Source organism: Heterocephalus glaber, unplaced genomic scaffold (assembly GCF_053883595.1).
Source record: "Heterocephalus glaber isolate CG9 unplaced genomic scaffold, H.glaber_assembly_v1.0 deba00001569, whole genome shotgun sequence".
Taxonomy (NCBI): Eukaryota; Metazoa; Chordata; class Mammalia; order Rodentia; family Bathyergidae; genus Heterocephalus; species Heterocephalus glaber.
This window is the reverse complement of record NW_028258354.1, coordinates 24004-51881: the sequence shown is the minus strand read 5'-3', so window position 1 is coordinate 51881 and position 27878 is coordinate 24004. Positions and strand designations below refer to the sequence as shown.

Here is a 27878-nt window from a genome sequence, read left to right as displayed (position 1 = left end):
TCGGCCAGCTAACATGAAAATGTAATGTCTGTGAGTTAACTCACAGATAAAAATGTACCAGGAACATTTTCAAGTCCAAGTGGCTAATACACTTGTTACAAAAGAAAACCATAAAAGAGACAAAAAAAATTTATATAAAAATGTTTTAAGTGTAAAGATATATTTCTGGTCTCAAAACTAGGAGATCCAAGTATGTATGTCAAAAGGTTTGTGAAGGATGAAGCTTATAAAAGAAAAAATACATTTTGCTATTCTGTTTTTACCCTTGTTAGTTTAGTTAGACCTAGGATCTGTTCCCTTTAAGCCTTTATGTTGCTCAAATGTGGCTAAAAAGGGGTATGACATTAACTCTAAATCATCAATGTCTTCCTTTCCCATGTGGGACCAAATAAGCCAATAACTGCAACAAAGCCCAGCAATAAGTGACAATACACAATAACTAATCAACAATGCCTTCAAGATAAGACAAGATATTAGAAAGTATGAAAGCTGAAAAAATCAAAATGGAGTCACTTTTCTCAACCCTACCAAAAGATCATTAGAGCCAAGAGGTTATAAGGAAGGGTTCTTACACATAAGTGCCTGATTAAGACTACCACAAAAGACATTATTTCGGTCTAGATTTCAAACTTTGGTGAAAATTGCTATTAATGATTGTTCTTAAATAATTATTTTTGGTTCATATTTGTACAACTATCTTCTCCTGTTTATTTTTTCCAGAATCCAAAACTTTTTTCCAGAAGCCAGTTCTTAATAACAGACCTCAGACTAACACTTAACACTTACTACACAAAGAGCTCATCATCTAGCACGGGTCTCACAACTCTAAGCTCAAAGTCACCCTACCTGTGATGATCAGCAAACTCAAAATGCCCTTAACAACATCTCCACTAGGCTCAAAACAGGTACAAATGTAACCACTTCATCCCTTCTCAATGATTGGCTTTGCTGATTCATTAAAATAAATATAGTGATGCAAGGGTTAAATATTCAGCACCCAACATCTTTGATAGCACACTCTGCCTGGCACCTACTGGACAACAATGAAACACTACTCCAGTGGAACTAAAAACAGCACAAGATTAAAGTAAGTTCAGAAACCATCCTTTCCTCCGCTGAGCTAAAGGAACAATCAGATTTTCCCCAGACCTCTGGGAATGGAGCCAATCATTCCAAATCGAAGACCAACTCTGACCCGTCCTTTCCCAGTCTGTTGGGACTTGCGCTGACCACTGGCTCAGCCCCAGTTCTAAAGCTTCCATGACCAAAACAGAACCCAGGGTTTGTCTAAAGGTAGCAGGTAAGCCTAACTCTTTTCTTTTGGATATGGGAACAATGTCTTTGTCTTTACAGAAATGTGTAGAACTTTTAGTCCTTGCCTCTGTCTCTGTCATAGGGGTTGATGACCTTATCTCCAAACTACTCTATACCAAGCTTCTGCCTTGCATCTTAAACCATCACACATTCCTTTCTAGGGCTCCCAACCTGTCCCACCCCATTAATGGGACAAGATATACTTTCAAAATTACATTTTACCATTACCAAGATTAACCTGTAGCTTCACATTTACAACACTTCCTCAATCTCATCTTCAACCTTTAAATGGACAAATCCCTCTTTAGTTCAAGATTTCTGGCTGTGCTTGTCTCTCTTATTTTCAGCTTACATGACAATCCCCACCTTGAAATCAGCCTCAACTTTTTCTACAAAACGACATAGGCCCAACCTTTCACAGTCAAAGCAACACCCTCCTTAAATCATACCCTACAGACCTGACAGACAGGGCCACCAAACTCTTTCAGACATATTTCACTAACTTCTCTAACTTCTCTGCAACTACCCACCTAATTATTGGTCCCATAACCCTTGATACTTCGCTCTAATATCAAGCCCCCTTTTACACTTACCATAAGCCAACACTTAACAGCCCCTTCATGGAAAACACTTCTCAGTGTAACCAAACCATCAGTATCAAGAGCCCTGAGACATCAGTCTCATCAGGTCAATTATGACATCTCACCTAAGACAAATGTAAAGTCCACTCAACCCTTCCATTTCTCTGGGCCACGCACTGTCTCGGTGTCTTCCCTAGGCGTAATTACTCATAAGCCCTCTACACTCTTTTCATGGGGTCTCATTAACACCTCACCCTTCAATAACTCTGTATTAAACCAACCTACTATGGGGGCTCCCTTAACTGGTTCCATTTTGATCTGAAAAAGTGAGCCAAGCCCTTCAATTCCAGGGACCTCTCCTGTACAGCACCTCTTCTCATTACACCTCAAGACTTGCTTTTTCCAATCAGGAATCTTTTTCTTTTGTGGCTATCAATCCTATCTTTGCCTGCCTATTTCTTAGATAGGGACATATACCTTACCGTATTTGTCCCCCAAAATCAATGTGACCCCCAATAACTAATCCCTGCCCATTCTCATGACTGACCACAACCATCAAAAAAGGGCAATCACTCTAATCCTTCTAACAACACTGAAGATACCCACAGAAATAGCCACTGGAGTGACAGAACTGACCACATCTCTCACCTTCTACCAAAGCTTAGCACAGGACCTACAGGAAAGCATCACTAAAATCTCACAAAGCCTAATCAAGATTCAGGACCAGCAGGACCATTGCTGTTCTGCACCATGATGCACTTCATCTGAGCTACAGTCCAAAACCTAACCTAGTGCTGGGTGGACAACATCCTTGTACTCAAAAAATAAAATATTCAGATACTAAAAAAATCCCTCATCAGAGAAAGATAAAAAAACCCGTAACCCTAAATAACATCTCAACATGGCAGAAAATTACCAAAAGTATCCATCTGCCATTTTCAGTCTTCTTTTCCTTGTCCCCAACAAGCCCTCCCCCAATTATTTATTTTATTTATTTATTTTTTCTATTTCTCTCTAACAAAAGGCTAAAATGTTAGCTTATTCACCTCATCTCCCAGGCGTAACTTCTATTCTAGGTTCAATGTCATCTGCCTTCCCCATTCCATTCCCTGGCCCAAGCTCTGACCCCATCCCAGGCTTAAAAGCTGCTGCCTTACCTCTAGGGAACAGGCTCAAGTCCCTTCTTCAGACTTCTAACATGCTGCTGTACTTATTGTGCCAATAAATCTTTCTAACTTGATTGGTCATCTTGGGTCTTAAATCTACCTAAAAATAGCAACTCTGATGGAAACAGGTAACAGAGAATCCCATGCTGGGGCAGGGTAGAAAGGGAAGAACTCTTTGATAAGGTAACATGTGAGGTACAGGATGTGGAGAGAGGCCTGAGTGTGGTGGATATTGAGAGACAGATGCAAACAAAGGCCCCCAGGGTGGAGCATCCTGGTATATTGGGGCCCAAGAAGAAAGCCCTGTGGTAGTAGTGGGGAGAGCCAGAGGGATGGTAGAGGGAAATGCGTTTAGAGAAGTGGTTGGGGAGCAGATCATGCAGTCTTGTAGACCATGGTGGGGACTTTGGCTTTTGTCCTGAGTGAGAAGGAAAACCATGGGAGGATTTTGAGCAGAGAGATGATATAACTCAATTTGCTTTTAAAAAGGATCATTTTTGACCACTGTGTGGAGGATGGATGATAGATACAGACAGAATAGTTTTTCAGCTAGGCTTGCTATATATAACAGAAAACCTAAGTTCTGTCTCTTTCTTCATGTTAAAAAAAATCCAGAGGTATGCCGTTTAGAGGTGGTCAGGTAGCTGCACAAAGTCATCAAGGACATAGGCTTATTCTGTAGTTTTGATTCACCACGTGGAATGCCTGCTATCCATCCTGTTGGATGCTTCATGTTCCATAATGAAGGCTGCAGCCACCATGCCCACTCTGGTTTTTTGTTTTTTGTTTTTTGTGTTTTTTTGGTACTGGAGATTGAGTTCGGGGCCTTGAGCTTGCGAGGCAGGCAGTGGAACCACTGAGCTAAATCCCCAGCCCAATCATGCCCACTTTCAAGGCAGTGGAGGGAACATGAAAGAATGGCTGGCCTATTCTATTTTAATAGGTCTTCCCAGAATTTCATGCAGCAGTTCTGAGTCCATCTTGTGGGCCACAAGTGAACCACACTGGCACACCCAGCTGCAAGGGAATCTGGCCAATAGAGCTCATCTGTCACACAAATTGTTATGTGTCACACAGACTGTTGTAATAGTCTGGGGAGAGATAACATGGGCTTTGTGCCAGGTAGTGGTAGAAGAAATTGTTGTAGGTGGTCAGGTTCCAGATTTTGAAGGTAAATTTGAGAAGATTTGCTGGAAAATTGTTTGTGAGTGAGTGAGAGAGACAAAAAGAAGAAACAGAAGGCAAGGATGATGCCAGATTTTTTAGCCTCAGCAGCAACAAAAGTGGGGTTTCTGTGGACAGAGTTTGGGAGGCTAGTGGAACAGTCCAGTGTGTCTGGCCAGTGAGAAAATGCTGTCTTGACTGTAAGATTATTGGACATCCAGGTGAAGCTTTCAACAAGGCAGTTTGGTATATTAGGCTGGAGTTCAGAGGGTGTTTCTGGGCTGAATGATATCTGAAGTCAAGAGATTAAATGAAATCACCCTGGTCATGGGTGCAGACAGAGAAGAGGACATGTGTGGTCAGGAAAATGGGAGGAATCAATAAAGGAGACTGGGTACCAAGGTCTAGTGAGGGATTAAAAGAGGTAAGGTGAGGAGTCCTTGAGTGTACAGTGCTCCTGGGAAGCTGTGGTTACTTTTGTCATTGCTGCTAAGGGGTCAAGAGAGGCAAAGCAAGGAATGATCAATCAGAAGGTGATGGATTACCTTGACAGAGTCTTTCCTGGGTACTTGTGGGGAGCTAAAACCTTCTCAGAGTGAGTTTAAGAATGAACAGGGGACAGGATGATGGACTTCATATTATGAAATGTTCTTGCACCACCAAGCAAGTAGAACCAGCACAGAACATATCTTTCATTGCATTACTGGATCTTCAAGAAGTCAAGGAATTCTCTGGGGTAGGGGGAGGTAAACATCCTTAAACAGACCCTGAGCTAAGGCCAGCATGATGAGCAGTGAGCTGTTTCTCTAGGCAAGGAGATTCAAGGGCACCTGAAGGTTCAGAGTGCTCAGTGTAAACCATATCTGCCCACACATCCTTGAACCAAGGTCCCTCTCCTTCCCCATCACTGCCATAACTGTAGCAGAAGAGACCTGGAGGGTCAAACCTTTAATTGGTGTCCCAACTCTGGAAACCAGTGGTCAGACTCTGGCCATCATCCAACCCTTAAAGGCTGCCACCAAAGTCCTCCTGTTCTCCACATATGTCTCCCATTGTATACTCACAGTCCCCTCCCCCCTCCCCCTGACCCAGCTACACACTGTATGACTCTAAGAAGCCAGGCCACTCTGTATTTTTTCCTAAGAACCACTGTTGTCATGGAAAAGAAGTGCCAAAGTCACCCCATCTCCTGATGCCTTCCTTGCCTCCACGTGCACTTTGTACCAAGCTACCACTAGTGATGATTTAAGTCATATGATGCAGCAAGTCCAAACTATGGGTTACTAGAGTTTCAGTTCCCCTCAGCAAGAAAGGTTTGCTTAGATTAGGGAAGCATGTTGTGTCAGGCCTCTGTCCTTTCCCTCTCTCCAAGAAAAATTGCCTAGCTTTGAGACATCTCCTTGTGCAAACTGCTTTTCTCCTGCTTTTTTCTCTTTTACTGATGCTCTAAATAAAAGCCAGAGAATTCTCAGCTTCAGAACTTTTTTTCCTCCTGGAAGTCTCTGGAATGCTGGGCACTCTCAGAGGAAAATAGTTCCTCTGGGCCTCTCGGTGACTGAACAAAGTCTCCTCTTGAGATATTCGTTCATCTATGCAGCCCACGGTCGCTCACTGTGACAATGAACTGCAAAATGTGTCACTGAAGTAGAGCACTACATTATTTTGATCACAAACAGCTCTCTCATTCTTCCACATAGAAGACTTACTAAAGTGCATGTTCTTTACTATATGTCATGTTCTATCAATTTGATATAAGTAGACTAGGGAGTATGCTGAGGCACATATCAGCACATTGAATGGAGAATCAGTATCTCCTCCACTGCTGGGAGAGAGGTGTATTCGAGCAACAACTGGAACAACAATCTGACATTACCCACTCTAAATATTTCACAAGTCTGAATGTTGTAATAACCCAGAAAAATCCACAGACAATTTATGTAAGTACTCAAGTAAGCCTGACCCAAATAGGCTTTTATTTAAAAGCGCAAGAGAAAGAGAGTATGGGCAACACTGCGGCACAAATGATGCCCATGTGCAAGCTTCCCATGGTGTTCATTTTGTTATCTCTTGATTTTACTACCAATGTCTGCTCCATTATCCTTGCCTCTGACAAACTATGATAAAAGCTCCTGATGAGTGGGAATGATGGAGAGTCTTTTGTACCCCTCTGGTTATTTGGTCAAGTCAGCCAGTCTAACCAGAGGAAAGTCATAAGTAAAAGATCTCACTCTTGAGTTTACTATGGGAGTTTGAATTTTGAACATTTCAGTATGAATCCTTCTGCCTGTATTCTGACAAAGAGTTCAAGCTGAACATCTAGACACCCCAGAAGTAAGGTTAGAGCTTTCCTGGTACACCTGTCAATTAGCTGTATCCTTCCACATGGTCAAACAGAGGAAAATGTTTTTGCACAGAAAGATTTTTCACATTATTGTAATGTTGTTGTTAGAAAATCTTATGAATGCCCATGGGTAATAGATAAATAAATTGTGACACGTAAAGCAGTGGAATACAATATAACATGAACAAAAATGAATTTCAAGTGGTTTCATTAAAATTGATAAATCACACCTAGGTGGTGGCATCTTCCTCTCATCTCATCACCTGGAGAAGGGGCTGAGGCAGGAAGATGCCCAGTTCAAGCCAGCCTGGGCAACAGTCATTTAGGGATATTCTATCTCAACATAAAAAATAATAAAGATCTGAGGATATATGTCAGTGAGGAGGCCCTAGGTTCAATACCTAATGACACAAACAAAACAGAATAATCAAAAAGCATAATGTTGAAAATAATGGAAGTTAAAAAGTGTTTACACAGTGCTTCCTACCACTTCATGTTCACATATATGTCACACTACATGGAACACTACAGGGGGATTTTACTTGGGCGTTTGGGTGCTACTAATAGATTTTAAGTATAAATGCACTGGGGGTTTTGTTTGTTTGTTTGTTTTTTCGATAGTGGAGATCAAACCCAGGACCTTGCACTTGTGAGGCAGGTGCAGGACCACTGAGCTAAAATCCTAGTCCCTCTGTTGGGTTTTGAAATGAATAATTATTGGCTGATTGATGAAAACATATTTTGGAGGAAAGCAAGAACATACTGTGAAAAAGTAACTTTTGAGTTTTGTCTTTAAAAATATATGAATAATACTGACAACTAGAAAGCAGAAGAAATCAAAGCAAAGTTCTATGTGGAAAGTATAATTTTGAAAAACATGATGAAAATGTTTGAACCTGATACTACACAGAACAAACCTAAGTTTCAAATTTTAAAAATAACAAATATTAGAAGGTTTCTTTAAAATCTCTGACTGCTGTAATGTGTCTGGGGCTTCACAAGTAGGGAAATATTTTACCTTTAACATGCTATGAATATGGCTGGCATTTTCTCAAGAATCAGAAAAAGGGGCCAGAGATTTAGCTCAGTGGTTTCGCCACCTGCTGCACAAGCGCAAGGACCCAACTTTGATCCCTAGTACCAAAAAAACAAAAAAACAAGCAAAACAAACAAACAAAAAAAGAATCAGAAGATATACCGGAATTATTACAAAACCAACCAAAAGAGTACTAAATACATTTAATTCCATTATCTGAAGGCAGATCATCTATTAAGACATGGGAGAGTTAAGGAACTGATCAGAATGGAACAAAACAGCTAGAAACTTCCCCTTTGTGTATTAATCCAAAACCACATTGCTTACCTTTCCCAATGTCCAGAGGCCAAGATCTCTGCAAACAAATTTTATTATTAATTGTTAACTTCCTATTGGTTTTTTGGGGACACCAGGTATTATTTGTTCCTGCTTATCTTTTTAAACACACAGCTTCTGACATGCATTAGTAATCTTAGCTATCTTGTTAGAAAATTTGACTTTGTGGAATATCCTTGAGTTCAGTGCTTCCTCATGATGAGCTATGTAGAATGAGGCTCACCTGCTTTTTAAGATCTACTTGCCTAATTCATATTTGGTATGGTTTCATCAATTTTTTTATAGCCAAATTGATATAACTTGTTATAAGCCAAATATTTTCTGTTAGCAGGAATTTGTTGTAAACCCTGGATGGAATATCTTGGGCAATGGTCGCCATGCTGATATTCCTGACATTACTTTCTGTATCAAAGCCATTTTGACAAATATGAGATTAATTTCAATTCTTCCAATAATCAAGATAACTCAGACATTCACATATCCAGGGAGTGTAGAGGAAAAGTCAAGGTGAAACAATATATGTGTGTTAGTTAAAGAAATGGCAGGAATAGTGTAAAATAGTTACATCCTCCAACCCATTCATCACCACTCATAGTAGCATTTAAAAAGTTACTTGGTAGATTTTGTGTGATATAAATGTTAGTCTGAACATATTTTGTGATTAGTATATCTGATTGATTATTTCAGAAAATGATTTTAAATTGTTTTCAAATTTCTAATATTAACCAAATAATAATTTTGAAAAGAAACAGTAAAACAACTAGAGAGCTATGATGTGATACAAGGTTCAATTTATATCATTTTAATGCAGTAGCAGAATTGCCTGTTGAAAAACAATTGGATAAAAGCCTCAGTTTTCAGGAGACGAGAAGACATAATAGTTTTCAATCTGATCAGGCGACTACCATGTTTGTTTCTTTTTTGGTTTTGGGGTTTTAGGGGATTTTTTTTTTTTTGCTTAAATTCTTTTATTGGTACATTTTAAGTATATAATACTTTTACATTGATCATTGGGTGCTTGTACCTGTACATGATGTATCTTGGTTCTTAGTTTTTCCCCATTACCTGTGTGCCCTTCTCCCCCTCCACCCTTCCCTATTTACATAGACCTTGTTTCCATTTTTTTCTTTTCTCATAATTTTTCCTTTCCCTTCTTTCTTTTCACTTTCCCCTTCCACTTCCCCTACCCCTTTGGACCAATGCTCCTATTGAATTTTCCACTGAAAAATAATGAATACTTCAGCACAAGTTTCAAGGATTCTTTTACACAAACTTAAACTTCAAATGGTGGTGCTCTCAAGGATTTAGCTCTGGGTTTTCTCACAGAGCATGGCTTAAACAGGTTATCAAATACCATGACTTCAGGGCCGGGGATTTAGCTCAGTGGTTTCGCTGCGTGCTGCACAAGCCCAAGGACCCGAGGAGGCGGGGCGGGGGGGGCATTTCTTCAGTGACTACTCGCTGACAGCTGGTTTCCAAAATTATTGTCTCTACTCCAAAACTACATACTGACTTTGATCATAATTCATTGTCCCAGCCAACCTCTCCCAGAAATCTTGGCTTTCCTTATAATTTTTTCTTAGATATTTCATCTTCCACCTTCCAGTAATCCTTTAATATTCATCTTACACTCATAATTTTATCTTATTCATCACTTCTTGTGATAATTGGAGAAATTATAGCTGTGTTCTCTACTCCTTTTCTCATTTGTTTTTCAATATTTAGAACCAAAGGCCAATCTTCACAGAAACAATCTCCTGATAGAATTGTGCCTCTATAATCACATAAGGATAGCATAAATACAATGAGGTAAATTTGCTTGAAATCCTTTTATCACCATTAAAATTTTTATATTTGAGGTGAAATCACAAATTCTCCTTTCTTTTTATGTAAATCGAAGGTTTCATCTCAACATTTCTAGTAGCCGTGCTTTCTGGTGATGTACTGTGTCACTCAGTGGTTCTCAAAATTCTGTGTGTATCAGAATCTTCAAAAGAGAAATAAACAACACAAAGGCCAGGGCTCTTTCAAGTAGGACAACATAGGGTCGTGTTTACTTTTACAATGTTCTTCACATTATTTTCAGATGCACCAAAGTCATTGTATGTGTGCTTATCCTCACAGCTAGCAAGATCCCCAACTTTACAAAAACATAAAGAGAAGTGGTATGGCCACCTGACAAGGAAGAGGTAGAAAGCATTTATCCTTGAACTACTCCACAATGTGCATAAAACCAAGATTTGGCTCTTTGGGTAAATCTCCACAAACACAAATGACATAGATAATTCACATGTATGAGGAGAAAGTCAAGTGTTTCAAGAGGTTAAGGAAATACATCAGATGATCCAGGCAGAAGTGAAAAACAGGGATGAGATAAGGAAGAGAGGAGAGGTAGAATTTCACACATTTGAAATCATCCTCAGGATCTGAGAAAGAAAGGTTAGAGGTTTAAAGGTCAAGGCCCAAGGTTTAAAAACAGGTCAGCAGTCTCTACGAATAGTCAGTAGCATTCTAAATGAGGAAAACTAATGAAGATGATGATGATGATGATGATAGATAGATAGATAGATAGATAGATAGAGATATCTAAGGCCCTTTGATAACTGAGATGTGTAAGTCAAGTAGCCAAGCAAAAGGACAAAAATAAAACTATAACTGGGATTCAGCCACAGGTGAGACAAGGAGAGCACTACAATGGATTTGCCTGCAGCTCTGTAAGGTCCTGTCATGTATTTTATATATATATATATCCTAGGAATAGAAAATCATTCATTTTTAAAACCAATTTAGCAGAGAACAAAAGGATGTAGTAGTTAAATATTGCACAAGGATCATATGAGAAACACTTTTTTGTTGCTGTTTTTCTTCTTTATGCTTTAGGGTACTGAGAACTGAAACTAAGACCGTCACACTGACTTTCATTCCATCTGTTTGTTTGTTTGTTTGTTTGTTTGTTTGTTTGTTAAGAGACAGAGTTTCATTTAATCAGTAAGTTGCCCAAGTTGGGCTAGAATTTGTGATCCTCCAATTACCAATTCTTCTGAATTCAAAGATATACACTTACTTCAGGGAATAAGTCCACATTTTGATCAGTTTCACTGCTGTACAAGGGCAAAAATGTGACCTATTTCATCCTACCTGTAAGAGTTCAAGATTAGTTCTTTAATCAGGATAGATGGAATGAAAGCTTGAAAGCATGAATGAATATGACATGATCACTAAGTCTGATTTGAAGAAATACTCATCAGATTTTATGGAAACGTAGTCTCTATTTATTACAAAAAATCAGGTATTCACATCATCATTCTGAGGGACCTTTTCTCTCCTGGAACATGGAAACAAAACCCAGAGAAAACAGCATTTGCATGTCTTCACCTGGGGTCTTGAGCTTTAAAATATGCACACATTATCTATGCAGATATTATTAATAGTAATATTATTAATATACATTTATATATGTAGATACTATTAATAGTAATGAGAAAAATCTACTATGGGAGAAAAAGAAAAATCATAATGCCATCTAGAATCTCAACTTAGAAGAACATGTGCAAAGAAGGAAAATTTCTGAGAAAAGAAATCTCTTCTTCTAGAAAGGTTAAAGGCCCATGTATGGTACAAATATTACTAGACTTATTGAACTTAAGTGTGCCATTATTTTCTAGAGAGATGGGGAGACAAGTTTCATGGGATTCTGAATAATACATACATGAAAGTGGCTTCTTCTTTGATGATAATTTTTCAAGTAAAATAAATGAGATTGCTACATCATGCTGTTTTGTTTTGTTTTATTTTTTGTCTTTTGAGACAGGCTCTCACTATGTAGTGAAGGGTGATGCTGAACTTGCTATATAGCGCAGGCTGGCCTTGAACTCACAGTAATCTTCCTGCCTCAGCCTTCCCAATGCTAGGATTACAGGCATGTGCCACTATGCTCGACCTATACCATGCTTTTAGACTGAAGATTATCATCCTGGCTATACTGAAAAGTTAAAAGCAGAAGTCTGGCTAGTGCAGTTTGTACCCTGAGAGTACCATTGCATGCTCAAGAAAAACTAATGGTAATTGTATGAGGTGTCTGACAAGGACTCTTCTTTTAATGTCTGGTGTGGATCCCTCTTCCACACCAACCTCACCATCAACTGTAAATCCCCATTTAGTACACCATCTCCCCAAAACCATCTTCCCAGTCTGAAACTTGGTCTCCTCTCTTCTACTGCTTCTTAAGATTATGTTTTATCATGTCACTTTTGTCTTACACTTGTATGAAGGCAACTGAATACTTTTTAAATGCTGAACTAAGGATTATTTAATATGAGATACAAGTCAGTGAATATCTCTTCAACACAATCTATACCAACCTGAGAAATGATTCTGGGTAAAGTAAGTTTGAATCCTTTTTTCTTCTAGTGCTTGCATGAGTAGTTTCTTTGCAGGGCTGTAGAATTAGAGTCCACCAGTTATGAGTGGAAGATTGTGAGTCAAACTATACCCTATTTTGTCTCTACACCTACTTTCTTTTTATTCAATAAGTTTATTGGTGCATTTTAGGTATACAATATGTTGACATTTGTAATTGGGAATTTGTACCTTTACATGATATATCTTGGTTCTTATTTTTCCCCATCCCCCTGCCCTCCCTTCAACCACTCCACCACTCTCCATTTACAAAGATTTTGTTTCCATTTTTTTCCTTTTTGTAAATACCGAATAGTTTCTCTGGTGTGAGAAACTGAAAGTGTAAATGAGGATCAAAATGTATAACAGACAATGTGAAATAGGAAGAAAATCTCGACCACTCCCTGCGCAGAGGAGGTGAGCCAAACCTAGCTCCCAGGACGAGGCTACCAGGCCACCATTCCACCAAGCCCAGGGCAGAGGAGGTGAGCCACCCAGGCACCAGCAGAACCCCTCCCCTGGTTGAAATGAGAAGACACATGAGCAAGCCTCAAAACGAGACTTCCAGATCACCTACAGCAACCCCAAAGGGAAACAAGAAGGACCAATCTGTTCCTCAACCACCTGAACTCCCTGAACAGGCAACAAAAGAGGATGTGGAAAAACTGAAATCAGAAATAATTTCTCAGATAACAGCAGAGATTGTGCCCATAGTGCAAGACATGATTAATAAATCTAGAGAGGACAGAGATTAAAAAAAATAGAGGAGCTGAGGAACATGATAGAATCCCAACATAGGAAACAAATGGAATCCATAAATCAGATACAAACAGATTTCCAGGAGATGAAACAATTCCATTGGAAGTTCATGCAACAAAATGAGCCAATGTGAGGACAGAATTTCAGATATAGAAGATAAGACTGCAATTAGTGACAAGAAACAGAAAAATTGCTTTAAAATCATAAGGGACCACGAGAAAGCAATCCAGCAGCTGCTAGACAAAGCAAAGAAGAATTACATAAGACTGATTGGGCTCAATGAAGAAACAGGAGAGCATGCAGGTGACAAGAAAATACTGTTCACAGAAGTGATGGCAGAAAACTTCCCAAGGAGGGGAAAAGAACTTGACATACAGATAAGTGAGGCACATAGGACTCCAAATACCTTGATAACAAAAAAAATCTATACATAGGCATATAATTGTTAAGATTCCAGAAACACAACAGAAGAACAAAGTTCTCCAAGCAGTTAGAGAAAAGAAACAAATCACATACAAAGGAAAGCCCATCAGAATCACAGCAGACTTCTCAACACAAACCATCATGGCAAGAAGAGCTTGGAGTGACATATTCCAAGCCTTAAAAGAAAAAAGCCTCCAACCCAGATTGATGTACCCTGCAAAACTATCTTGGAAAATGGATGTAGAAATAAGATACTTTCATGACAAAGAGCACCTTAGGAACTTCGTGAATACCAAAAAAGCACTCCAAAGAATTTTACACAATATCCTAGGAACAGGCATTGAGGATCACAACCCCAGGAAGCAAAGCGGAATGAACCCATCTGGCAGGACAAGAAATTAAATGTAAAGGGGGAGAACCCAATAAAAAGAAAAAGTCATGGCAATGACAAGTCAATACATTTCAGTTAAAATCATCAACGTTAATGGTCTCAATTCACCAATCAAAAGAAATAGACTGGCAGAATGGGTCAAAAAGCAAAATCCAACAATATGCTGCATACAAGAAACACACTTAATTCTAAAGGAAACTCATAGACTGAAAGTTAAAGGGTGGAAAACAATACTGCATGCCTCAGGAACCTGAAAAAAAGCAGAAGAAGCTATCCTCTTGGCAGATCAAGTAGATTTCAAACCAACACTGATTAAGAGAGATGAAGAAGGACACTACATTAATTGTAAAGGGAAGAATCCAAGAGGAAGAGATGACAATCATAAATATCTATGCACCAAACACTAGTGCACCCAACTATATAAAACAAATACTAACAGACATGAAAAGTCATATATGCACTAATACAATTGTAGTGGGGCACCTTAACACCCCACTGTCACAAATGGATAGATCAACTAGACTAAAAATGAGTAATGAAATACTAGAACTCAATCGAACTCTTGAACAAATGAACTTAACAGATGTTGACAGAGTCTTCCACCCCACAAAATCAGAATACACATTCTTCTCAGCTGCACATGGATCATTCTCCAAAGTACACCACATACTCACACATAGAACATGTTTAAGGAAGTGCAAAGGAATTGAAGTTATCCCCTGTATATCATCAGACCATAGTGCAATGAAACTGGAGGTCCATAGCAAAAGAAACTCAAAAAATTTCATAAACGTGGAAATTGAAAAACACTCTTCTGAATAACCAGTGCATCACAGAGGAAATTAAAGAAGAAATCAGACAGTTCCTTCAATTAAATGACAATGACAATACAACATATCGGACTCTATGGGACACAATGAAAGCAGTCTTATGAGGGAAATTCATATCAGTGAATACGCATATTAGGAAAACAGAACGAACCCAATTAAACAACCTGATGCTGCACCTCAAGCTTCTAGAAAAAGTAGAACAGGACAACCTCAAAGCTCATACAAGGGAGGAAATTATAAAGATCAGAGGAGAAATCAATGCAATGGAGACTAAGAGAACAATACAAAAAATCAATGAAGCCAAGAGTTGGTTCTTTGAAAGAATCAACAAAATTGACAAACCCTTAGCCAACCTTGTCAGAAAAAGGAAAGAAAAGGCCCAAATCCATGCAATTAGGAATGAAAAGGATGAAATGACAACAGACCCAGCAGAAATCCAGAGGATCATCAATACCTACTTCCAGAACCTATACGCCAATAAGATGGAAAACACAGAAGAAATGGACAGATTCCTAGATACATATGAATTACCAAAGGTGAATGAAGAAGACCTAAAAATTCTGAACAACTCAATATCAACCAATGAAATTGAAAGTGTAATTAAAAATTTATCAACAAAGAAAAGCCCAGGTCCTGATGGCTTCACTGCTGAATTCTACAAGACATTTAGAGACGAACTGCTGCCACTACTGTTTAAACTCATCAATGAAATTGAAAGGGAAGGAATACTCCCAAATTCATTCGTGGAAGCAAGCATCACCTGGATCCCCAAAGCAGAGAAAGACCCAACTGAAAAAGAGAACTATAGGCCAATCTCACTAATGAACATAGACACAAAAATCCTTAATAAAATAATGGCAAACAGAATGCAGAAGATCATCAAGAAGATCATCAAGAAGATCATACACCCTGATCAAGTGGGATTCATCTCAGGGATGGAGGGATGGTTCAATATATGAAAATCAATTAATGTAATACACTATATCAATAGAGCCAAGGACAAAAACCATATGATTATCTCCATAGACACAGAAAAAGCATTTGACAAAATCCAACATGCATTTATGATAAAAACCCTACAAAAAATTGGAATAGATGGTCTCTACCTCAAACTGATAGAAGCCATCTATGAAAAACCAAGAGCCAATATCATACTAAATGGTCAAAAACTGAAATCCTTCACACTCAAATCAGGAACAAGACAAGGATGTCCACTATCACCACTCTTGTTCAATATAGTTCCGGAAACATTAGCCACGGCAATTAGACAAGAGAAAGAAATAAAAGGAATAAAGATAGGAAATGAAGAAGTCAAATTCACATTGTTTGCAGATGACATGATACTCTATATAGAAGACACCAAGAACTCCACCAAAAGTCTTCTAGACTTAATAACCAAATTCAGTCAAGTAGCTGGTTACAAGGTCAACACACAAAAATCAATAGCTTTCCTCTACACCAATGACAGACTCACTGAGAGAGAAATAGGGCAAATAATTCCTTTCATAACAGCATCCAAAAAACTGAAATACCTAGGAATCATCCTAACAAAAGAAATCAAAGACCTCTTCTCTGAAAACTATGGCACTCTGAAAAGAGAGATTGAAGATGATATCAGAAAATGGACAGACATCCCCTGCTCCTGGGTAGGAAGGATTAATAGAGTGAAAATGGCCATACTTCCAAAACTGCTATATAGATTTAAGGCAATTCCAATTGGGATTCCAGCAGCATATTTCATGGACCTTGAGAAAACAATCCAAAAATTCATTTGGAACAAGAAGAGACCCGGGATAGCAAAAGCAACTCTAGGTAACAGAGACATGGCAGGGGGTATCACAATCCCCAACCTGTAACTCTACTACAAAGCTACTGTGATCAAAACAGCATGGTACTGGCAAAGAAACAGACCTGAGGACCAGTGGAACAGATTAGAAGATGCAGAAATAATGCCAGACACACTCAACCATCTCATCTTGGATCAAGGATCCAAACACCCTCACTGGAGGAAAGATAGCCTCTTTAAGAAATGGTGCTAGAAAAATTGGGTTTCAACTTGCCAAAGATTAAAACTAGACCTATATCTCTTGCCATGCACTAACTAAAATCAAAATGGATTAAAGATGTAAATATTAAAATAGAAACTCTGAACCAGTTGGAACAGAGGTTAGGTAGAACCCTTGAAGACATCGGTGTAGGAAAAGATTTTATGAACAAAACCTCAGTTGCCTGTGAACTAGCACAAACAATCAACAAATGGGATCTCTTCTTATTAAAAGGCTTCTGCACAGCAAGAGAATCCACCAGCAGTGTGAAGAGACAATCCACAATGTGCGAAAAAATCTTCACCCTTTCTTCCTCAGACAAAGGTCTACTATCTCGAATCTATAAAGAACTTAATAAGATGAGACCTCCCAAATTTAAAGACCCAATCCAAAAATGGGCATCTGAAATGAACAGACATTTCGCAGACAAAGAAGTAGAAATAGCAAATAAATATATGAAAAAATGTTCAACGTCACTGGTCATTTGAGAGATGCAAATGAAAACAATGCTGAGATTTCACTTCACTCCAGAAAGAAGGGCTGCTGTCATGAAATCAACCAATAACAAATACTGGTGGGGCTGTGGGGAAAGAGGAACCCTGCTCCACTACTGGTGGGAATGTAGACTGGTGCAAGCACTGTGGAAATCAGTATGGAGATACCTCAAAGAACTAGGACTGGAAGTCCTATTTGACCCTGCTATTCCACTGCTGGGGATCTTCCCCAAAGAATTAAAAGAATCATACCACAATGATATATGTGTGCCCATGTTCATAACAGCACAGTTTGTGATAGCTAAAACTTGGAAACAGCCCAAATGCCCATCAACTGGAGACTGGATAAAGAAAATGTGGCGGTTTTTTTATAAAATGGAGTACTACTCAGCCATAAAAACTGAGAAATTAGAGACATTTATAGCTAAGTGGATGCACATTGAGGCAATACTCTTAAGTGAAACAAATAGGACACACATGTATAAATACTGAATAGTTTCTCTGGTGGGAGAAACTGAAAGTGTAAAGAAGGACTAAAGTGTATAATAGGTAATGTGAAATAAGAAGAAAAGGGGCAAAGGGGAAGGAAGTGGGAGGGCTAGGGGAAAGGATAGAAGGGAATGGGATTAATATGAGAAAATGGAAAAATAGGAACAAAATCTTTGTAAATAGGGAGGAATGGAGGGGTTGAAGGGGGGACTGGGCAAGGGTGAAAAATAAAAACCAAGAGAGATTATGTAAAGGTGCAAATTTCCAATGAAGAATGTCATTATATTGTATACCTAAAATGTACCAATGATTAGAATGAATAATCAATAATGCAAAATAGGAAGAAAAGGTCCAAAGGGTTAAGGGTAGTGGGAGGGGCAGGGGAAAGGAAAGAAGGGAAAGGAAAAATGCTGAGAAATGGAAAAATGGAAATAAAGTCTTTGTAAATAGGGAAGGGTGGAGGGCGTGAAGGGAGGGCTAGGAATGGGGAAAAAATAAGAACCAAGATGTATTATGTAAAGGTACAATTCCCAATGAGAAATGTAATTGTGTTGTATACCTACAATGTACCAATAAAAGAATTTAATAAAGTGAAGAGAAAAAGAAAAAGTATCCTTGATAGTTTTCCCTTGAAGTCAAGTGTCTCGTTGTTTAAATAAACTTCTTATTTAAAAAAGAAAAAGAAAAAAAAGAAAGTCAACAACATGAAAATAACTAGAAAAGTGCAAAATACATACATTATGCAACACATTCCTATAAAGCATGTCTAAAAAGATATCTCAATAGAAACTTTTTTAAATAGATGAAAACCAAACTAATTTAGTCTTGAAAATGGAGAGAATTCACATTTGTCTGGAATAGGCTACAACAAGTTATAAGTTTCAATGCAAATAATTTTTGATAGGAAATCTCAGCAAAACATCTAAAGGTTATCTTTGAAATTGAAGCCTTCTCTAGATAATTTTTGTTTTATTATCTTGGTCTCAGAATCTATTTGAAAGACTAATGTTCTTTGAGGAAAATGACCTTGACATTTAACTTTAGACTGTGCTGTTTGTTCAGCTTTATTGACTTAGTGTCTATTTTCCTTGATTTAAATCATTAAAACTTTAATATGAAAAACAAGTCATAAGAGATCACTGTCTTATATAAAAGACCATCAACTTAGCCGAGCACTGAGTCTACTGTCTACTTGAGACCTCTGCTTTCCATAAATTGGATCTTCCACTTACCACAATGACCTTCATGGTTCTCCTTGTGATGGGCGTGTGCAGCCTCATGGTTTCAAGCCGTAAGTCAGATCCACCTTCTAAATGAGATTTTGGGGTCCAGTGACTAAAGGAAGGGTAGCTAAGAGTACCTTCACTCTGGGTCTAGGCTCACATCTTTCCTAATCAGGATAGAGATGAAATCTCTTCTCTTTTTATGCTAAGAAGCTGTGCTATACTTTCTCAGTATGCTCGGTGAAAGGTGACACATCTGTAAAACTTCATTATACAGAGCCTGCTAACAAAATGTAAACATACTTCACGAAAAGAAAAATAGTATGTTGTTTTTTCAACAGATTGTGTTACCCTTCTATAGAGGGCCCTAGTGGATGTTGTATATCGCAGAAAACCCACTACACTGCCGGCCCTTAGAGAAGAAACTAAAATGCATGTGCAGCAATCTCAAGATTACCCAAGCAGCAGTTTGCCATACTAATAAATGTCTGGAAGCAAATAGCCACCACTATGACCACCTCTTGTAATTGTAGAGGCCAGAGCCAGGGATTTAGCTCAGCGGTACGTCGCCTGCCTTATAAGCCCAAGGTCCTCAGTTCGATTCCCGGTACCAAAACCAAAAGGTAAATCAATTGTAGAGGCCAAAAGTAACTTGCATTAATCTCATGATGTCTCAATGAATTTAGTTTTAAAATATTTATACTTTTTTCATTTCCTGAAGTATGTATACATTTTTTGGCAGACTCTGTATTTCATTTTTAGCAAAATTAAAACTTTTTTTTTTTTTTGGTACTGGGGATTGAACTGGGTACCTTTCATTAGCGAGCCAGGTGCTGGAACCACTGAGCTAAATCCACGGCCCGTAAAATTAAAATTTTGCCTTAAAAACAACTAGGAACTGGCTGGTGGTTTAGCCTAGTGGTTCCACGGCCTGCCTCGAAAACACAAGGATCTGAGTTTGATCTCTCATACTAAAAAAAATCAACAACTAGAAACTGTTGTGATGATGATGATGATGATGATGATGATGATGATGATGATGATGATGATTTTACTGCTTCAGACACTTTCATATATGTCCGTGACAGGACTGAGGTGAAAAAGGACACAGAGAAGTCACTCCGTGGTGGAATTCACACTTTGAAAATTAGGATTTATTCAACTTGAACTTTTTGTTTCTTTTTTTCCTCATACCCAAGTGATTGGCTACTTTTTGACTCAACATGGAAATAAAGGCACTGCTAGTATATCATGAAGCAATCTTGATACTCAGAGTCATATTGGATGAAGCTTCACACAAGCACAGATTTACACCACTGTTGTCATGAGTTTCTATTTGCTTTTTTCTCAAGCTGAAAGACTGTAAATTTTCTGATTCAAATCAGTTCCATAATGACTATTGGGACAGGATCTTAAGATGAAAACTGACAATCCTTCTCCCTCTACTCACCAGATAATGGAAACTACAAGACTTCTTTAATCTTTATTACTACTCACCAAATATTGTCAATTTATTGTCCATACTCTTTTACCACTGAAAGCCATATCATAAACTCAGGAGAAGAAATGGTTTGGGAGAAGGAGAAGGTGCATCACAGAAAAACAAATTATATTAGGGTGTAAAGATATGTCTACTTCTATGCTGAGTGACACATGAAAATTAGTGCTAGGACTAAAGCTCATAATTAATACATTGGGTTTACTGGTAATATGGGAAAAGAAAGAGAAGAGATTCAGAGATTAATATTCTATCATTCTTTAGTAGAAGGAGTCACAGATTGACATAGGATGATGGCCACTAAATGTGAAATATGATTACCCAGTAGTTATATTTATAAAGTTAGAGTCTAGAAGCCTTGCAATGAGTGCATCATTGGATCATAAATCCAAATGCCTGAGTTCAGCCTTCAATTCTCAGGATGAGTTGTCAATCAGTTGACTAAAGTTTCTTCTGAAAACAATTTTTATTAAGCTAAACAATCTCTTGAGCAACATTTTTTCTTAGCAGCTATATTTCCATGGTGGTAACAAATCTGTGAACTGGAACCCAGTGCCTGTCTTCACCCCCAGTGATGAAATTGTCCTACTGCACACCACCATGGAGCTCTTACCACTCTTTTTTCATTGTTGTTGTTCTTATATTGTAATTTATTTGGTTAAGAAAATCCAGTTATGGGCCGAGGATTTAGCTCAGTGGTTTCTCCCCCTGCTGTGCCAGCGCAAGGACCCAAGTTCGATACCCGGTACCAAAAGAAAAAAGAAAGAAAGAAAAAGAAATTTAATTATGTTAAAATTAAAATAATAAAACTTAAAATTATGTAGATTTATGCTTCTCCATTTCAATAAGCTCTTGCATCAAGAATTATCTTCTGCTCTACTGTTTCCAGATTCCTTTCACATTGATCAACACAATGTCATTATTGCTTGAATTTTTACTTTTGTTAATTAGAAAATACTGATTTTTTTCTCATGCATAATCTCAGCTCCTTATTAAATTTCCAATGTAAGTGTACATCAAGGGATCTACAATGAGATATGTGAGAAATCCAAGTACTTCTTTAGAACATGTTTTCACAGTAATCATCTACATGTTATAAGGCACTGGCAAGACCTGATGCTCATACCCATGCTTTTTAACTTTACTTCTAGTGTTTATTTTCCTCTGCAGCTTTTTCCAATGATAAGGACTGTCCACAAAGTCAGGTATGGAAGTGTGCAAAAATGCCTGTGCATTGAAGATCTGAAGGATCTTACCACTCTTGGTGTTGATGGGCAAAACAAATCTCCTAGCATTTGCCCATGACTCCAGATACTATTTCAATAATACCATTTTTTAAAGATACAGTGGAGAACTGATTAATCAAAGGAAAGGAGATTTCTGTAAACTGTTTTTCAATGATTATGTCTCAATATGCTCTCTAACCGCATACTCTCTGCTGATCTCACTCTCAAACCATAGATGGAATTGCAATTAAATAAATCTATTTTCTGCCTCCTAATAGTGGAGGTAAATCAAAGAATTATTAGCTATCCAAATAAAGAGACCTATGGGAGGGGGGCTGTTTTGTTGAAGATGACTGGGAATTAGAATGACTTAATTACTATCTTGGTGGTACAGGTAGAAACAGGTAAGTTAGAAACTTGTTCACAGAACTAAGATAGACTTGAGTGAGAAAAACAGTCTCCTCCAGGCAGCATCTGAAGATCTATCACTTGTCCCTCCATAACACTCTCCCCACAATAAGGAACATAGACTCAGTTGTCCTCAATTTCAACACCTCTCATAAACGTGGGAATCAGCAGTTATTTTCATGATGTAGGTGAAACACCTGTAACTGTAAACATTTTAAGAACTACTTTTTGGTTTGAGGTTAACTTGCTCTTCTTCCATGACTACTGACACAAATTATTATGAGTGAGAAAATATTCCCTGGGTAATAGACTGTATACTCTTAATCCTAATAGAGTTGTTAGGTTAGAATTTGCCCCAGTGCCTCCACCAGGAGCTACACTATAATCCTACATATTCTTATTCTCTTCATTTAGAGGATCATCCTACCCTCACCTCCATGAGTGACACTGATTTGGTGAGTCTGAATTTTTTTCAACCTTCAAGAATTTTATACCCACAAATCCATGTTTTATTTCCCCAGTCTTTTACAGTTTTAATCTGTCCAGCACTTATAGGCTAAATCTGAACTTGATGACAGTTTGGCAATAAGGTTACCTTATCTACTTCTTTCTCTCACATTTTGGTTGGAGCAAAAATCATAATTCTTACTCCTGTATGGCACTTAAATTCCTTCAAAGAAATTTAAGGAGACATTTTTCTGTTTCTTAAATTCCAAGATGTGGAGATATTGGCTACTTCAAAAATGCTATTTAAGCATGAAATCTCTGAAGAAAGATAATAGTCACATATTCATTTTTTAAAATTTTCAATAAGAAATGAGAAAGAAATGTGCTCTGACATTACATTAGTAAGTACTTAAGGTAAGAATAGAACTTCCTCCATACTGATTTCCACAGTGGTTGCACCAGTCTACACTCCCACCAACAGTGGAGAAGGGTTCCTTTCTCCCCACAGCCCAGCCAGCATTTGTTATAGGTTGATTTCATGATATCAGCCACTCTTTCTGGGGTGAGATGGAATCTCAGCATGGTTTTCATTTGCATCTCTTGAATGACCGGTGATATTGAACATTTTTTCATGTTTATTTGCTATTTCTACTTCTTTGTTGGGGAAATGTCTGTTCATTTCAGATGCCCATTTTTAAATTGGGTTTTTAAATGTGGGAGGTCTGATTTTTTAAAGTTTTTTATATATTCTAGATAGTAGACCTTTGTCTGAGAAACAGCTGGTAAAAATTTTTTCCGACATTGTGGGTTGTCTCTCCACGCTGTTGGTGGTGTGGAGATCAATATGGAGATACCTCAAAAAACTACAACTAGAGATCACATTTGACCCAGCTCTTCCTCTGCTGGGTATTTTCCCAAAAGAATTAAAAGAATCATACCACACCGATATATGTGCACCCATGTTCACAGCAGCACAATTTGTAATAGCTAAAACATGGAAACAGCCCAATTGGCCATCAAGTGAAGACTGGGTAAAGAAAATGTGGGTATTTTTATAAAATGGAGTACTACTCAGCCATAAAGAACAAAAAACTAGAGGCATGTATAGCTAAATGGATGTATATTGAGGCAATACTAAAGTGAAACAAATAGGACACACGTCTGTAAATACCAAATAGTTTCTCTGGTGTGAGAAACTGAAAGTGTAAATAAGGATCAAAATGTATAACAGATAATGTGAATTAGGAAGAAAAGGTGCAAAGGGGAAGTGGGAGGGGTAGAAGAAAGGAAAGAGGGGACTGGAATTAATATGAGAAAATGAAAACAAAATCTCTGTAAATTGGGAGGGGTGGAGTGGATGAAAGGAGGGCAGGGGAAGGGGGGAAAAATAAGAATCAAGTTGTATTATGTAAAGGTACAAATCTCCAATGTTGAATGTCATTATATTGTATACCTAAAAAGTACCAATAAAATTAATTTTGAAAAAGAATAGAACTTCCTGCATGTGGCAGAATTAACATTGTTTTCTCAATTTCTTTAATTAGCACAGCTGAGTTAGCATTCCAAACAGAAAACGGCAAAAGATAAAGCAAATTCAATGCAACCCAGAATGCAGAGAGTAAAGACAAGATGTCTGTGCAATTCTAGCAGCTCACCAGTCCACAAGTGCATGAAAATCAGTGTCAGGACACAATGTGTCTTAATGAAGTACAGCTCCACATTTTTATTTTCTGGAGGAACCCAAGAATTCTTTTCATCTAACGCTATCTTCCACTTTTCTCAGCACCGTGTGGTTCCCGAGGAAATTTTTGTTCAACCACCAGCAGCAATACTATCTGTAAGTTTATCTTTGGACTTTCTTAATGACCTTCAGTGCTTTCTACCATTTCCAATAGTAGGATGCATAGTAAAGAGGAAAACCCTATGTATGTAGTCTCTTTACTTCTAGAGTTTATTTGAAAATATTTCATATGAAATTGTAAGAAGAGGGCCGGGAATTTAGCTCATTGGTTCTGCTTCCTGCCTCACAAGCGCGAGGTCCCAAGTTCAATCCCTGGTACCCAAAAAAAAGAATAAAAGACACTAGAAATGTTAGTATTTGGAGGACAGGCACACTGAAGTGGAGGGGAGCAGGGGAAATCCTGAGGCATCTCTCAGGTAAGGAAAGGACAGATCCAACACCATCAAGAGTGAGGCTTAGAACACTGAAAAGTGGAGTATGGGAACACTGAACTCATTGTAGTAATGCCTGTGTGAGTTAGAGGACTCCATGGAACTCTGTGCTCTAGATCCAGGTTGAGTGAGAAAGTTCAGGTCATAGAACCACTTTCCAGAGGCAAAAAAAAAAAGCCTTTTAGACATTTCCCAAGACCAGAATCCATTCTACACAGGTATTCAGTTGTGTGAGGTATAGAAAAGTAGAAGGAAAAAAATCTCTGTCTTCAAATTTCATCAGGGCATAATTCTTTCAAAATTCGTATGATGAAAAAAATCAAAGGACTTTAAGTTGGAGACTTTCCCTAGAAAACCATGGATTGACCAGCCTGATGTCCACATCAAGGTGTCTATGATTTTACTGGTGAGCTGAAGAGATGGTATGAATCAGATCTTGGCAAGACAGAGCACAGGAGTAGCTGTCATAAAAAGAGAATGGAAGTGGCCCTTGGGGAGGAAATTTTAAGGCACATGAACCATAAATTTCTATATATGTATGTGTATACAGACATATAAATACACTTATATGATTATATGCTTGTACATATAGTGTATAAAAGTACACATGTGGTTTCTAAGATGAATATATGGCTTGTAACTAGATGTTCCCCCAAAACCTCATGTGCTCATAAGGTAGGGCTTTTCCTAGGTGGCTGGATCTAGAGGGTGTGAATTTGAACTAAGGGTGTGTGAATATGGATTAAGGGTGTGTGCTAACTAAACTAGTCCACTGTTTGGTTTAGCATAATTCTGGGTATGGATAATGGGAAGGGCCACCGTGGGTGTGGCTGGAACCCACCAATAGGCTTGTAGCCTGGATGGGATATAAAGGGAAAGATGGAAGGTGGGCTCACTGCTTTAGGCCTGCCATGCCATGAACTGTTTCTCCTCTGTGATAACCCTCTGCCACACCACCCTACCTTAAAGCCAACTAACTATGGAATAAAATCTCTACACACTGTGAGCTGAAATAAACCTCTCCTCCTTTAACTCGTGAGTGTCAGGTATTGTGTCTCAGCAACAAGAAAAGTAACTAAGGCAATCTTAGAAAGCAATTTCAGGAAAACTCTCCAAAATCAATAGAATGTGAAGAACAGTTTCTGTCTTCCAGACAACATCTCCCCAGATTGACTGGGAACACACTGCAGGGAGGATGATGTTGAGAATTGGCACATTCACAATGGACATACTTAACTCCGAATGCCAGCATTAGTTTAAGATTTCACTTGAGCTGGGTCTGTAGCTCAGAGATAGGGCAATTGCCTATTACTAATGAGGCCCTGAGTTTGATCCCTGGCACCACCAAAAAAAATCACTTGATTTAATCCATTCCTCTTATTTTGTCTGTTTTTATTGTTACAGTTAAAATGGGTGACTCTGTGTGGCAAAACCGAAAGGATAGCCAGTTTGAACTAGGTTCAAGGTTAGTTGTTTGAACTAGGTTGGTTGGTATAGAAAATGAAAATGTTCTGCCTGATTTCTGCATAACTCAAACAAGAAGCACAAATAGCATAAATGTCTGACTGCAATCTCAAAAAAAACTATTTTTTAAAAAGAAGCTACTACTGTTTTTTTTTGTTCTTCTTCTTCTTTTTCTTGCAGCTCCCAGGACCTATTCTTTCCCTTTGGAAGCCTCTTGTGAATAAAACTGCTACCAGACCATGAATAAATCAACATTTCAATACTATGTCCTCCTGGATCTCCTCTTTCTCTTCAGCTCTTCTTTTTTCCCTTAAATTCCTCCCCAAATTGTTATACAGGTGGATACTTCCCTTTCCACCCCCCTCATCAAGTCTCTGAAATAAACTGACAATAAATCATGATCAGCAGATGACTTTGATGTTCAAAATTCATTATGACTCACAAGAGCATCACATGGGGGAAAGTAATTACACAAAAGCCAGGTATAAGCTAAATGTCTGTATATCCTCTTCCTAAGATAGAGGGGAGGGGGTGACAGCCAGCAAGGGCTATCCTCCTGTGCAGATGAAGTCTCCCAGTGACAGCCATCTGTGGCCATCTCCATGTGAGTCAGGTTTCAGATCCCCAGTCTCCTCCTAGGAAAAGATCTTTCCTAGCAGAAGGGGAGTTGTCAGCTAGAAAAAGCCTCTGCCTGAATCCACTGTTCACTAAGATCAACGAAATTTTTTTCACACCAGGACAGCTGTTCAGAGCTGTTTCTGTGTCTGCCTTGCTCTGCAGGTTCCCTGAATAACCAACTGCACATGTGCCAAAGAAATGTATTTGGGGAGGTATTTTTACTCTTCCACACACTTAAACAGCCCTTTATGAAAAGTATAACTCAAAACATCTTCATTGCATAGAAATGTATATAGGCAAAAGGCAGGTTCTCTTTACAGACAATAATAGTTTGCTCAGTTGTTAGTATCCTTCAGTAATACATACCACAAAAATCTAGTTTGGACATGCTTATAATGTCTCCTTGACCAGGCAAGAGTCTCAGGAAGGCAAAGGGGCATCTCAGAGACATGGTGCTTAATGTCCTATTTCTTTCTCAGAGACAATACAGTACTGAATCTGTTTTGAGGTTGTTGTGCCCAGATTGCAAAGTCCCAAAGACCACCAGGAGGCCGTTTCCGATGTAAGCACACGAGGGTCGTTTATTCAAGCTTAAGCAGGGACTCTCAATTGTCACCGACACAGCGGATCAAGATTGAGAGCCCCGAGTTCCAAATTAGCGGGGTTTTTATAGAGGTTACAGCAAGGTTTGGAGATTTTCCACTTAGCAATTACAATGATTGGTCAGCGCTTAACATGCATGAAGTGTACATTTCTGATTGGGTGAACTCATCAGGGGTAAGGGGTGATTATGTGTAGGTTTTACAAAAGAAAAGAAGGACAAAGGTTAGTGGGCAACTGTCACGTATTGATGGTCAGCAGACACGGTGACTAATGGCCACGACCACCCAGCACTGACAGTCAGCACATTGACAGACTGTTCCTACAGATAGTGGGCCCAGGATGTTCATTTCCTGGGTAAACAGATGGCTGAGTAATTAACTTAGGGACTTCGGTTTGTTACAGATTGTATCTTTTGTCCTAGATCAAGCACATTTTAATCATTAATGTGAGAG

At 38.5% G+C, this 27878-nt stretch overlaps 2 long non-coding RNA genes across 2 annotated transcripts in view; one reads left to right on the top strand and one right to left on the bottom strand.

The window, feature by feature from the left end:
- The window catches only part of LOC106008709 (uncharacterized), a 65303-nt gene extending 61880 nt beyond the window's left edge, over window positions 1-3423 (bottom strand). Inside the window, exon 1 of the long non-coding RNA XR_015443368.1 lies at window positions 3053-3423. This is a non-coding gene — a long non-coding RNA (uncharacterized LOC106008709). The remainder of the gene's footprint in view (window positions 1-3052) is intronic.
- On the top strand, window positions 1094-26617 carry LOC106008497 (uncharacterized). Its single transcript, XR_001182831.2, has 4 exons — window positions 1094-1300; window positions 22537-22577; window positions 24353-24406; window positions 26386-26617. It is a non-coding gene; the product is annotated as an uncharacterized LOC106008497 (long non-coding RNA).
- Window positions 26618-27878: the final 1261 nt, after the last annotated feature.